This window comes from Trematomus bernacchii, unplaced genomic scaffold (assembly GCF_902827165.1).
Source record: "Trematomus bernacchii unplaced genomic scaffold, fTreBer1.1, whole genome shotgun sequence".
Classification (NCBI taxonomy): Eukaryota; Metazoa; Chordata; class Actinopteri; order Perciformes; family Nototheniidae; genus Trematomus; species Trematomus bernacchii.
Genome location: NW_022987641.1, coordinates 2958333 through 2973548, shown reverse-complemented (window position 1 = coordinate 2973548; position 15216 = coordinate 2958333). Strand labels below are relative to the sequence as shown.

Sequence of the window (15216 nt, the reverse complement as noted above, 5' to 3'; positions counted from 1 at the left end):
AATCAGAAAAAAATACATTAAATATGAGATACACCATTAATAAATCTATTCACAATATATATACGGTACGGTATGCTTTTTAAGTTAATTGTGCAAAAATGTGTGCACAAGAACATATGTAATGGAACTACAGTATACACAACTTAAAATAACAAGTATTTATATGACAATGTGAATGAATTATATAGTACTATTTAACATGAGTGTTTTTACAGTATATGAGCAGTGTGTGTTAGATACACACTATATGGAGCAATAATACAGTGCTTTACCATGATTTAAAATATTGTATTTATTTATCGAAAAAAAACTACTTTTAATAAATACTTCCCAAACCTGAAATTGATTAAGAACTCCAATAGTAACACAACTTTTCAGTCTCCACCGTCACTATGCAATTGGACTGTTACTGAAGGAGGTAATATTTCAAAGTCCACTCCCAATATTAATCAAACTGCAACAAGCTAGTTACTCTGAGAGGCTCACTGTAGCGCGGGACGCCATCAGCATAAATTACCTCGCAGTGACAACCCTTTGGCATGTGACACAAGTAGAGAAATGTATGTTGTTTATTCAGCAATTTGAGATAATACATTTCCTCAGTATTTCAATCAGAAATATTCTTGGAAATGCCAAGTGACTGCATAATGGACGCCAGAACGCCATTGGAATTAGACCATTGTAGCACATGATAGTATGATACAGTATTCACTCGATTTCTTCTTATTGTACGATTTGGTGAAATAATCTGTTAGTGAGGAGCTTCATGAGCCTGTGTGTGTGTGTGTGTTGTGTGTTGTGTGTGTGTGTGTGTGTGTGTGTGTGTGTGTGTGTGTGTGTGTGTGTGTGTGTGTGTCCGTGTGTGTGTGACTGTGTGCCTACACTGTGATTAGGGTTTTAACAGCAGTGTCTAATGACTCACAGCATGTCACCCGGTGTCGGTTTAATAACGCACTTACAGACACTGGAGATTCAGTGACTCCTCTGTAATTACGCACCACTACACACCACAACACTTATCCAAAAGCTCAAGCTCTTGCTTTCATCCTTCTGGAACAATTGATTGAATGCTACAAGAGAGGCAATTCTGTGAGTAACGCATGCTTTTGGTAAACGCAAATGAATGAGGGTACTTGAATTAAAGTTTTGCCATTTTGTTTAAAAGAGAGAGAAAGAGAAGTGACTCATTTCGGTAGTGAGGAATCTGTTTATGATGCCCACGTTGCTTAGCAACCAGGGTGCCATGGTAACCTGCCCGCATCCGACTATGCACTGTGGAGAGCAACACCTCCCATGCGATGGCAACACAAGAGACAAAAAACATTTAGTTAATTAGGACTTCCCAGCATAGCGCAGGCCATCTTTTCCTCTGCAAATAAGACGCATATCTGCCTCTCTACGCTAATGCCAACCGCACACTCACATTAGGAGACGTTGGTTTCCTATTGATGAAGACCCACGCAGAGGTTGATTTAAACCGATGTTAAGAAGCCAAGGTTGGAAAACAACAGTTGTTTTTGTTTCCAAAATGGACACCAATTGTGGCTCAGACTCTGGTGGGCAGCCAAAGCCTTTTTTGGATCTGCTGGCCAAAGAGCTAATGCAATCCAAGGCCTAAAATAACCTCAACGATCAAATATTCAAATAGCACAGGCCTCCGCTGTCTGTTCAGCCGTCCTGCATTGTCTCTCTAATGGTCTCCCTTCCTCTCGTGGGTGGTCCTATTCTTTGCCTTCTTATTTTACCTCACTCTAGAAAAATTAGCTCTTGAAACAAAGAACCTCACTATTTTTCGTCTTCATTTTAGTCACATCTTCTCTGCAGGTCAGTCTGCTCTCTTCAGGCACACTGTCTGGGGGGAGGGGGGGGGGGTCTTGGCAGGCCGCCATGTCCCCCTCAGCAGGTGCTTAGTCAACAAGCATGCCTCAAGGTGGCTAAAGCATCAGAGGGAGTTCCTTGAAGGCTCGCACACAGAATAACCTTCCCCTTGTCCCAACAAGTCAGTCCTCTGCAGTTTTAGGCTGTCTAGAGACCGGCTATCAGCCAGTGTAATCCTCTTGGCTTTTTAATGTCAAAAGTAAAGACTGAGGATGTGCCGCTACTTTTGCAGGGATCCTTTATTGGTACAACTGTCTTAACAATGTTCATATCCAGCATGATATGACAAAAAAGACAACAGACATTTTTTCAGAAAATCTTGTCCATATTGTATCGAAAATGGGGTTGATTTCATAACAATATTTAATAGTTAAAACTATAACATCTGATTCAGCCTACATCAAACTAATATTTCCTATCAGCATTTTCTGACCTGTGACGTCAGTGCTTAACATTCACTCATTTGTGAAAACTATCTTTATATAGGAAGACATCAAATGTTGTTCTAAGGTTTAGGATTACAAATAGATACCAATTAAAAACCAAATGATTGATCAGCCTGATGAAAAAACAAAATCCTCTTTTTATTAAGAGCTAGAAGCTATCCCAGCATATTAGCAGAGCTTGCCTTGCACCTATCCATTATTCCTTTTCATTTTTAATTAGCATATCCGGTAATCATTTCTTGGCTTTTTAATGTCAAAAGCAAAGAGTGTGAGAATTTTAATTTACAAAGGACACACAAAGGATGTGCCACTTCTTTTGCAGTGGTTTTATATTGAAACAGCTGTCGTAACGTTTTTATATCCAGTACGATAGGACAAGAATTAGTGTTGAGTGTTTTTTTCTAAGCGGTTGACGTCAGTGCTAACCATTTGCTCATTAGATAAGCTGTGAAAATGATCTTGAAAAAGGATGACATTTAATTTTGTTCTAAGGTTTAAGATTATAAATATATACCAAAAGGGTTGGTAGGGTAAAAGAAACTAAGATATTTATGATCAAAAATGTGTTATCATAAAAAGCTATTCCGCCAGAATAGTATAGTTGAATACATTATTTAAAAAAAAACACAGTATTTCCGTTTAATAAAGCCAGTGTCCACCAAATGCATTTTAAAAAAGTATATAAAATATAGAAGAATAAAAGTAGCCTAAATGAAAGCCAAAATAAATGCATCTATTAATCTTTATTTGCAATATTTTGTAACATTGTAATCCTGCTAGTAATCTCTATTTTCAAATTTGTAAGGGAATAGTTACCTTTTTTTGTATCCTGATTATGTATTCCCGTTACATGTAATCTGTTACTCCAAAGCCTCGATACCTATTTAAACACACAATTATTGATCAGTCTGATACTAACTCCTAGAAGCTAGAAGCTAGTGAAAACATCTCAGCACATGGGAATTGCTTTCTCTTATCCATTCCTCTTTTTCATTATAAATGAGAATATCCGGACATCTCTGCCTTTGTCACTGTGGGAAGAAAAATGACCTATTCCACTGGGGGAAGTTAACCACAGGGCCCAGCAGAGCATTGGTGAAGAGGACCGGTTCAATCATTGATGAGAACAAAGTCAGGGAGGAAGAGGGGGCTTAGAAATGAGAGAGATGTCCTGTCAAGGCAGGTTAAAAAAAGAAGCCGAGGTCAATGTAATGAACACACAGATTTTAAGTGTGCAATATGTGTGAGTTTATTCAATATATAATATCAACAGGTCACAGCTACATGATGGAGGCAGTTTGAGCGCACAGTGCAGTGGAGGAGGATCTGATTCAAAGACACAAAGAGAGACACGTACAGATATAAGTGTGTATTGCAGGTTTTTCTTTCGGTCAGTTTCTTAGATTTTCCGCGACGGATGTGGGTGATGCGTCATTCCTTCTCAAATGCTGTTTTTGTGAGAGGACGCTTTGGACTTCTACTATTTCCTTTTACTTTTAAGATCTGGCTGGTATAGATCAATCAATCAATCAATCAATCAATCAATCAATAAGGGATTCTGCCTGAATTAGACCTTGAAATAAAATGCATTTTTCTTATCCAGTTAGCGTATCCAGATACAAGTAGCTTGCTTGAAGTTGGGTTTTTGCAAATAAGGTGGCACGTGTAGAAAAGAGGCTGAAGCAAGATAATCAGTACGGTGCAGTCTGGTTGATTTTATCTGTGGTAAATGGTGGATTTAGTAAAGAAAAAAACATGCCAGTTTATTTTTAACACACTCTGATGCATTACAGCTATAATGGCTACAATCGCCCGAAGGGCAAGAATAAGAAGATAGATGCGACATGCAAGAGAAAGGCAGGGGATCACATTTTAAAGCAAAAAGAAGAATTCATCATCATCCATATTCAAACTGTGCCACACAAACACACACACCCGAAAAATGAAGAAATAAGAAAGGACAGAAAGAGAGAACAGGGGAAAACAGGGCAAGGCAGAAATGGGAAAAACAGGAATAAGGAGTGACAGAGAATCAGGGTGAAGTTATGGGAAGGGAAGTGGAGAGGGAGTTACGAGCAATGAGGATGGAAGGACAGGGTTGGAGGGAAGAATGAAAGAAAAGAGACACCGAACTGGAGGGAAAGCAGAGCATATGAGTCCAGAATGGAGATGGAGAGAGGTGATTTTAGGGATGTGAACAACTCCCATTGTGGAATACACACACATCGATATTTCCTATTATCAAAAATTATTTATCAGCTACAAAACATCTTTGGCACTGCGGTGGTTCCTCTCCTATTGGGAACTCCAGCTTTACTTGACATCCTTTTAAGGACAACGCACACAAATGCAGAATGCTGTGGTGCAACATGAAAGAGGCAAATTCTTTGATTGCCCGTGAGTAGCTAAAAACAAAGAAACCCCCCAGTCAGATCGCCAGCACTTTGAGTACATTAACATAACATGGTTAAAAGAGAAAGTTATACCTAAACAGCCTGTTCATGCTGTTAAAGGGGGACAGCAGGTCTAACCCCACACTCATCACGTAGAAATATACAGAGGAAAAGTATTTTAAGGTATCAAGTCAAATATGGCAGATATAAATTAATATTTGCAGGACATCTTGAATGGAGTGGAGGCTGAACTGACAGCAGGCAGAGCGTGATGTCACATCGATATTAAAACACGCCACTTATGGGCTTTGTGAAAGAAGAATACAAATAGTAATAGTAACAAAGCAAAAACAGAGCCACCTATTAGCTGTGATGCATTATCGAGGGTCTGTGGATTTTACTAAAGAGAATAGAATGTGAAACAGACACCAGAGAATTAGAAAAAAAACAATATAACTGGCATAGACAAACTGAAATGATTATAATTATTCATTTATACACACATATTTGTGAACTGAAAAATATTCACTAACTGATGTGATGCTGATCTTAATGTCACTCAGCATTAGATGGTTCTCAAGCTCGTCTTATTAGTTTCATTCCTTTAACCGAATATTTTACCTCATGATACAGTACAAGTGCTTAGCATATGTATTAATCTACGTTTTGGAATTTAAATCATTTTCATATTTCAATACTGTCAGTCGTGTACAACCCTTCCGAATTTTGCGAATTGTCCACAAAGCTTCCTCTTTTATCTGGACCAGCTTTCCACTTGTCATACCACTACTGCACATTTTTTATTATATACATTTATTTAAAGTATATCTATATTTCATGTGAAAATTGCCAAATTGTAATGTTATAATTGTGTTCTTAAAATTGTTTATTGTATAATTGTTTCATTTTGTTGTCCTTTTCTTATAAATGTATCTTCTTTGACTGTGTTTATGTATGCATGCACCATATACACCAAGGCAAATTCCTCGTATGTGTTAACCTACTTACTGTAGCAATGAACCTATTTCTGAATCTGATTTATGCACACAATATGTAAAGAGTTTGATGAAGCGTGTGTGTGTGTGTGTGTGTGTGTGTGTGTAAGTAAGTAAGTAAGGGCTGTTGCAGTATGTTCTTTTTCCTACGGTTGCCAGTTCTAACACCTTGCATGAAACAGCTGAGAAACTCTTGCCTTGTACGCAACCCAAGACAGAGTTAGACCGCGCTAACGATTATATTAATAAACCTGATCTATTCTTTGCCAGACCATTTTTTTTTAAAGATTTGTCTCCCTGTAAGTAGCCACAGCTGCCAACATCTGAGAGATTGCATGTCAAGGGAGCACCGACATGAAACGCAGAGACTGAGTGGAGGTGACAAGATGGGCAGATGTCAGATCGACAGGCAGCAAATCCACGCCAAACCCTGATTAAGTTAATGACAGCAGCCATCATTCTAATGGGATTGTGTTTCCCGACAATTGCTGGAAAACACACACACACACACACACACACACAGGCACACAAACAAACACTTGTAAAGCATAGCCAGAGGAGACAAGTTGCCCTGGTGTAAAGAGAAATGCCACCAGTCAGAGAGGCGGTGTCTATCCTGCTTATTTCAAGCGCAACACTGCCCGAACTGTACAGCTGCAGGGGGTGTGAATACCAGACCAGACCATCTCAGAGAGTGGTAAAGCGCTCTGGCATGATGTCTTACAACAGTCATCCATATTCAATACAGTTACATCATGATGGAGATTCAAATATAAGAGAAAGAGGTGAAAAGCAGCCTAACTTGTTGTGTACATTGGTGCATTTTTACAAAAGTGTGCAATACACTGGAGAAATTGGTCCCACTACCAATAATCACAAAAACTGTTCCTCGCTGCATTAAATAAATCATTTGACCACTTTATGACGCCTGCTTTTCATTTTCACAGCAGTGTTATTTTATTTAAAGGAGAGGTGTCATGGCCATTTCCACTGATCATAATTCCATTGTTGAGGTATACTAAAATAGATTTATATTGTGCATTTTTCCAAACTCACATTGGTTTCTCAAACAGCATCTCTGTAAACTACGTGTATTCACTGAATTTCACTCTCTGCCTTTAACGGCTCGTTTGTAGCTCCAATAGCTCCAGCCCCCACCCTCCCTGTGAGCACAGTGTGCTCTGATTGGTCGGGACGTTGTGAATCGCGCTGAGCTCCGTGGAGGTGTTGTTTCCTTGTTTAGGATACATAGCGAAACACAGCCAAACTCATCCTGAGCACACACAAACTCACATCCGAAGTAAAAAACAATAAGTGTGGCTTGATATTGAGTAAGAAAAAGGTTGATAAACGCTGTGAGAATGGGTCTGCAGAGAGAATTTCGCCGCGATCCTAACTGTCTGTTATCAGCCTGCACAGGGAGGAGAAATCAGCTGAGCTGCCTGCTCCCTGCACACAGATGTGTGTGTGAGGAAGTCCGTGGATTGGTCAATTTGGACCAATCAGCGGGGGCTTAACGTAACGGCTCCGCGGACGTAACGTAACGGCTCCACGGATTGGTCCATTTCGTTCCGGGTACGGCATGATGTCAAGCCGTACCCGGAAGAATCAAATGGACAATGACGTATCTCCAACGAGGCGTTTTGGGGAGGTATTTTCTGTGTTAGAGTTTTACTCGCTATAGGGTGTACTTTGAGGGTTTTGACTCTGCACACCGTTTACATGCATAAAAACCTTCATAACACACAAGGGGACGGGTAATAACCGGAAAAAGCATGACACCTCTCCTTTAAATGTTAAGTATAGTACATATTGTTCCTAAAGATTGTTGCTTTATTTAAGCAATTGTATGTATATTGATTTTGTGTTTTATACAAAATGGTGACTTATTTAGGTAGAGGCTTTTAAATAAGCCCAATAGGTTTTGTGCCTCTTCCTGCACTGTTTGTCATGTGTTATCTGTTATGTTCATGTACAATTGAATTGTGCAAAAGCATTACATTAATTAAATAACAGGCATTGTTATGTTGTTATTCACCGCTGTACTTTTCATACTTCAGCAAATCCAAAATGTCTGCTGTGAATAGGGCTTAACGGAAAGTATTTGTTTAAGTGTCATAGTTCACCGTTTCTGTTGCTTTAATACCAAATGGGTTATTCGCTTTCTATTCTTGCTGTTGGATTCCATGATCACTTCATCATTGTATAATACAGAAGAGGGGGCAAGTTCAAGGAAAATGTAACTACCAAAAATGCCATTAGCTGTATTTAATCAGAACATACCTAGAATTCTGTATCTAGATGTTATTTTATGTTCATACAGCACATAGCAGCGCTGTGAGAACAAAAAGAGAGTGCTGCTTGTTGAATTGTGTATTAAAAAGACAGAGATCTTAATGGATGGGAGGGGGGGGGGGGGTTGTAATAGGCTTCTAGTTTTGTGTGCGCTGCCTCATGAGAGGTGTGGCTTAGTGCACTCATGGACTTCCAAACACTCTCCCTCTACTCATCATCATTTCAAGCCATTCAATTTCTCTCAGATAGAGAGATATAACCTCTAACACGATCGCTTGCCAACATGATAACGTCATGGGTGTAATCGCCTAAACGGAGCAAGGAACGGACAGTGAAAGTACGGAGGAATTAAGAAGAGTGAAGGAAGAAATGCTGATTAGAAAACAAAGAAGAATATTTAAGAGGGTAAATCAAAAGGGAGGGATTATTTTCGGCAATGAAAAAACTGAAACATTGATTTGAAAAAAATTGGTTAATAATAGAGTTTTGTGAAAGTTGTTGACATAATACATTTAATTGAAGACAATGTTTCAGTTTTTAAAGTGTGTATATAACCTTTCTAGAGAAATGTTTGATTAGTTTAGCTCAGGTTAGACACAGTACATGGGCTGTAGTTGTCCTTTCCTTCCTTCCATTTCAATGCATGAGTCAGCTACTGTAAGTAGACACAGCAACTATTTATGGTCCCTTACATCAATTCATGGCCATAAAGCTGGATCAAACCCACTTCATTATATAGAAGCGGACATAATGTACTGCAGCTATACCCAGCACCCAGCCTGTTTCCTCGTCATTGACACTCGTCATGCATGGACGTAAGTAAACATACTTTTTTTCAAGGAATAAAGAACATCAGCATATGGCGTTTAGCTTTTAAAAATCTTCTCTTCCTCCCTCGCTGTTTTCACACTCCCAGTAAAGAGCTTCAGTTAACTTGCAAAGGTGGAACACACAGAAGATGGTGTTGGTTAAAATGTAAGAAAAGAGCCTGTAGTTAAACATCTCTACTCCACTGCCATTAATTCACATAGCAGTCGTGATTCTCTCCCAAGGTGCAACACAACAACAGCAAGAGCTAATTGTGCATCATTCCCGGGCAATTATTGGGATGTAAGAAAAACAAAATGCTTGGCTGGACTGATGGGGTAATCAATGAGAACATAACTATGTCAACAGGCTTTAATTGGATATTTCTGGCTCTCTGAGACCGATTGATTGAGACCGGGAGCGCCTGAAGATCCAAATGTAGCTAACCTAATAGTGTTGTGTTTTAACTAAGGAGCAGTGAAAGGTTGTATGGATCAAATTAGCTTGTGGTCCTTGGTAAATAGGCTTGTAAACAAGACTAAGGGTGTACAGTCACACGAGCAGCTGATCGGAGCTTTACGCAGTCTGCTAACATCGGCATGCTAACACGATGCTAATGCTGATGTTTCAACCCAGTCTCACGGCATTTCGTGTTATAGTCATGACATTTAATCTATTGATTCGTGTTCACCAACACAATTTTACCCTTTTTTCGTGTCACACAGAACGATTTTAAAAGCTGTGTGGTTCATAAAAACATCAAGCCACGATTATTGTTTTTATTTTAAATCGTATAATGTCTGACTTTTTTTTGCCGTCCGTGAGGAAAAGAAATGGGGCTCAGAATACTGAAATATGTATTTTTTAAATCTTTTTTTTCTTTTAATTTGTTATTCTTTTCTAAATAACACACTGTTATTTACTCAACAATAACACACAATTATCCTTGTTTTTATTTATTTGTTTAATTCTATAATATTGGGCTTTTTTGCCGTCCGTCAGGAACTGAATTTCAAATAAAGTCACCGGAAACAGGCGTAGGCGATACACACCCACTGAACTGATTACCCAAGATCCTCAGCTATGGTTGAAGCTCGGTGATTGGATGTTTTAGCCGCAATGCACGTTGGGATATGGTGTTTATGCGATATGACATCCGAAAACATAAAGAATAAATAAATAATACTTTATTCCGAGTGTACTTGCTTTTCTCTTTGAAAGTCATCACATAACGGCATTGTAATACACGGTTCGGCTGCATTAAATATTACACATCTGCCTTAGTTCTTTATTTATAGAGCCCTGATTAGAAGGCTTCTAGACAAACTGGAAGAACGATAGTTACGTCTGTAACTACGGTTCTATGAGTCCCGGATGACCGCCAGAGGCGGTGCTTTAGCACTGGATATGTCCATCGCGGGCATGCGCAGCTCGAGTACCAATAACAACAAAGTCACCTGTGACCCACGTGACACCGGCTATATCTGCCGGTGTTGTCAGAGGATCGGATCCCAGAATCTTCTCGCGAGCACACAAGAATTCTGAGAGACAGGATACTCTGGCGGTCATCCGGGACTCATAGAACCGTAGTTACAGACGTAAATATCGTTCTATTTCGTCCCTACTGACCACCAGAGGCGGTGCTTTAGCACTGGATGACTTATATCAACCATGTCATGAAGAATCCAAGTCCTTGCTCACTACTGGAAGCAGCGGAGCTCGGCAAAAGGACCACGCCCAAAGGATGGGGAGTGGTGACATTAACCCGATTAAAAACCTGGAGAATGTGCCAGAAGACGCCCACGACGTCGCGGCGCAGATGGTCTCCAGGGGCACCCCTCTCAGGGCAGCCCAAGATGTTGAGATGCTCCTTTTAGAGTGGCATCTCAGCCCTGATGGCAGGGGGCGGCCACTGGCCCCATAGGCATGTGAGATGGTATCGACAATCCAGTGGGGCGGCCGCTGTTTAGAGGGCACAACCTCCTTTAGTGCCACCATGGCAAACGAAGAGCTGCTCCGACTGCCGTAACAGGCAGTAGCAGCATCGATATACGCCCTTAGGGCACCCACAGGGCACAGCAACTCCGACCTGCCATTCTCCTGAATGTCAAAGCGTGCCAGCTGGACAGGCTGATTGAAGTGGGTTCGTGGAAGGACCTTGGCAGGAACGCCACATTTGCCCAAAGGGCAACACCTGAGAGTCCCACCTCAGGTATGTATCGCTCACGGAGAGGGCATGCAACTCCCCAACTCGCTTCCCTGAGGTTATGGCAAGCAGAAATGCTGCCTTCGTGGACAGCCACTTAAGCTCCACCTGGGCCAGGGGCTCGAAGGGAGGAAATGATAGGGCATCCAGCAGGAGGGGCAGGTCCCGAGCCGGAGCCCTCTGGGCGCTAGGGGGACGCTGCCGTAAAGCCCCTCTCAGGAAGAGGGACACCGACCTGTGGCACCCCACCGTGGCGCCGTCAACCCGAACATGTCGGGCAGGAATAGCAGCCACATAAACTCTGAGTGGAGTGAGAACGTCCACTATCTAGAAGGGACTGCAGTCTGGGCAACAGTGGGCATGTTGTCCGAAGGAACAAGCACATGCTTGCCCCCCAGTTGGGGTAAAAAGTGCGTGAGTGCAAGCTGCACAGCCCGAAGCTCTAGCACGTTGACATGGCGTGCATCCTCCTGGGCAGACCACTGACCCTGAACAGTCCTGCCCTGCCACACTGCACCCCACCCTGAGAGACCTGCATCTGCAGTGACAGTCTCCCGGCGGGATGGGATGGCGCCCCTGGGCAGGCCCATCAAAAGATAGGCCCTGTCCCTCCAGCGGGACAGAGAGTGGAGGCACCACTGAGACACCCTGACTCTTCTGTGCCTGTGCCACTTGGCGTCCAAGTGAAGGCTGTTCAGCCACATTTGCATGGGGCGCAGCGACAGCAGGCCTAAGGGCACAACGGCTGAGGCAGCCGTCAGTCCGCCCAAGAGCCGGAGGAACTGAATATAAGGCACCATCTTGCCCAGCCTGAAGATGGGAAGAAGGTGGAAAATGTCGTCCACATGACGAAGTGACAGGTAGGCCCTCATGGCGGCCGAATCTAGGACCATCCCCAGGTAAGTGACCTGTTGGGTCCAGGCAACTCCTCCCGGTGTTACTGACCCAACTGGGCTACGTGAGATAAAAGGCAAAACCAGCCGTCTAAATACGGCAGGACCTTCACGCCCTGCGCCTGCAGGGGTGCGAGAGCTGCCGCCACGACCCTGGTGAACACCCTTGGCGAGAGGGAGAAACCAAAGGGAAGCACCCGGAACTGATAGTGTCTGCCCTGAAAGGCAAACCTCAAGAACTTCCGGTGGTGAGATGCAACCGGCACGTGGAAGATGCGCCATTAATGCTGCCCATTATGGACACAAGCAATTTTCACACATTTATTAATTATATGTTTTAAATTTGATAACACCACTGTGTTTCTTATCCCCTAAAGCTCCAGGGTGTACACAGTTTAATACTGGCAACTTCTAACTGTGGGAAAAACGAAAACGTCTTTTAAAAATACAATTCCCAGTAGAAACGTGCCATAGAACATGTTGCGAAACACAATAGCCAGCATGTGTAGTTCTAGGGGGGGGGGGGCGGGGCAGGACCCGTTCGAGTCTAGTTTTGGATAGTCTGCCGTGGTTTCAAGGATAAACTGATGTTTTTAGTTGATGAGTACTGCAGATTACTATGCAAACTTTGAGACCGGAAATACTGTTTTCACCCCAAGCTGTTGCCTGGCAACGCAATTCTGTTCATAGTTATTTCATATTGCATTAACACCATATCCCAACGTGCATTGCGGCTAAAACATCCAATCACCGAGCTTCAACCATAGCTGAGGATCTTGGGTAATCAGTTCAGTGGGTGTGTAATCGCCTATGTCTGTTTCCGGTGACTTTATTTTGAAATTCAGTTCCTGACGGACGGCAAAAAAGCCCGATATTATAGAATGAAACAAATAAAAACAAGGATAATTGTGTGTTATTGTTGAGTAAATAACAGTGTGTTATTTAGAAAAGAATAACAAATTAAAAGGAAAAAAATATTTAAAAAATACAGATTTCAGTATTCTGAGGCTCTGAGCCCCATTTCTTTTCCTCACGGACGGCAAAAAAAGTCCGACATTATAGGATTTAAAACAATAATCGTGGCTTGATATTGAGTAAGAAAATGTTTTTATGAACCACACAGCTTCCGGTCTTCCAAGACCCGACCGGACAAAAAGACGTGGTGCAGGCACGAAACATACTACCAATAGAAATACATTGCTTTTAAAATCGTTCTGTGTGACACGAAAAAAAGGGTAAAAATCGTGTTGGTGAACACGAATCAATAGATTAAATGTCGTGACTATAACACGAAATGCCGTGAGACTGGGTTGGATGTTTAGCAGGTCATCTATCACCATCTGAGTTTAGCAACTACCATGTAAACATTGGTTAATACTAAACACAAATGTTTAAAATGTAATGCTAAACTATCCAACAGTGGATGCATTGGTATCAAAAATAGTCTGAATCTCAGAGTGGCCCAGCAGTCATAGTCAGAGGTTCTCGTAAGGGTAAATCCATGAATGTCCCAACACATATGTTGCCAATTTCTATATAGGGGATAATGAGATAGAGATAAGTGACCTGCAGGGTGTGCTTAATAAACGACCAGGGCGTCACCAAAGTAAATAGGCAACATGGTAATCTGCAGTGGTGGAGAGTAACTAAGTAGATTTACTAGAAGTACTATACTCAGTGGCGTCGCCTGGCCTGGGCATCCGGGGCTTTAGCCCCGAATGTTTTTTCTGTAGCCCCGGACAATTCTCCCTCAATAATATAATACATTAACCGTGCTTTACGTGAACCTCATCATGACACAAGAGAGGACGGCAGCACTGTAATTTCCCGTGTTCAGTGAATGCAACAGAGGCATGACACCAGACCAATCAGAGAGTTGCATGGAAATAAACGTGTGCTTGTGTCATTCAAGCTCGGCTCTGTGTGTGTGTGTGGCAATAGTGTGATAGAGAGAGAGAGGGAGGGAGGGACCAGTACCAGTACCAGTACCAGCATGGACCGTGTTGTTAGCATCTGGTTAGCTAGCTGCACTAACGGACATAAGGAGCTGGAGGAGAGTCCTCTCCTCTCAGACTGAGAGACTCAGGTGAGCTAAAGGACTCTCTGAGTGTTTAGATAGTTAACTTTAGTCTAAGTTATTTCAGTGGGTCTCAAACGGTTTGGTCACAAATTATTCAAAAGATTATTTCCGCGGCACACCTTCATATGATGATTATAGTTATAAAAAAAATAAGAGAATAAAGGAAAAACAGTTATGAAATACTATATGGCAGTAAAACAAGAATACAGTTTAAAAGGAGAGTGATTAGTCAAATATCCATAAAGAAAAAGTACATCTGTTTACAGTTCTGCTTCATATGGGTGAAGAGAGGTATCCATAGATCTCTTCATTTTGCTCTCAAAGTGCACCAGATTGATGCTTTAACTTCAATATTTAAAAACAAATCTTCCCTGGGGAGCATTCCCCCGGACCCCCCCTAGAGGAGGTGAGCCCCCCACTCATAAAAAATACCACTTTACCCCTGCCTATATGCCGTGAGCTGATTATCGAGCCTTCATTGTAACAGTCGCAGGTGTACTGTGTGTGTGCGTGTGGGGAGTGTTGCAGTGAAAAATGCCACTGTAGTGCCGCCGCCACTGTGGGCTAAGCCCCGAATGTTTTCAGGTCCAGGCGACGCCCCTGACTATACTTAAGTACAATTTTGAGGTACTTGTACTTTACGTGTCCATCTTTTGCTACTTTGTATTTCATTACAATTGAGAGGTAAATGGTGTACTTTTACTCCATTACATGTATTTAATAGCTTTAGTTACTTTGCAGATTTGAATGAATGATGTGAAATATAATCAAGTCTTAAATCAGACTTTAGTTCCACCTGGAGTAAATTCACAAGCTACCCTGCAGTATACAAAGTCATTAAACTAGCTGCACCTTTACCAGCTTTGAGAACACTTTAATGATCAATCATTATAAAACATATCATATATATTATTCTGAAATGGACCAATCTGCATAACTATTACTACTATTAGAACTTTAAGTATATTTTTGTTACAGAGTACTTTGATACTTCTACTTTTACTTAAGGACTAAATCTGAGTTCTTTTCCCACCTCTGGTAATCTGGTAGTCGAGTAAACTATAAACAGTCGTCAAGAGATTTCACTAAAAAACGAAAATGTCCAATGGCTGGTGGGGCTTTCAGTCTGGTCCAAAGTAGTGGACCAACCCCACGGATCATCATCGTTATCCATATTCAGCCAAAATGAATAATCTTCAGTCTCAGCTAACATGTCTACGATT

At 41.6% G+C, this 15216-nt stretch overlaps 1 protein-coding gene across 3 annotated transcripts in view; it reads right to left on the bottom strand.

Moving 5' to 3' along the window:
* Positions 1-15216, bottom strand: part of LOC117484974 (voltage-dependent calcium channel subunit alpha-2/delta-1-like) — a 121355-nt gene that overhangs the window by 69140 nt on the left and 36999 nt on the right. The gene's annotated exons all lie outside the window — the stretch shown is intronic.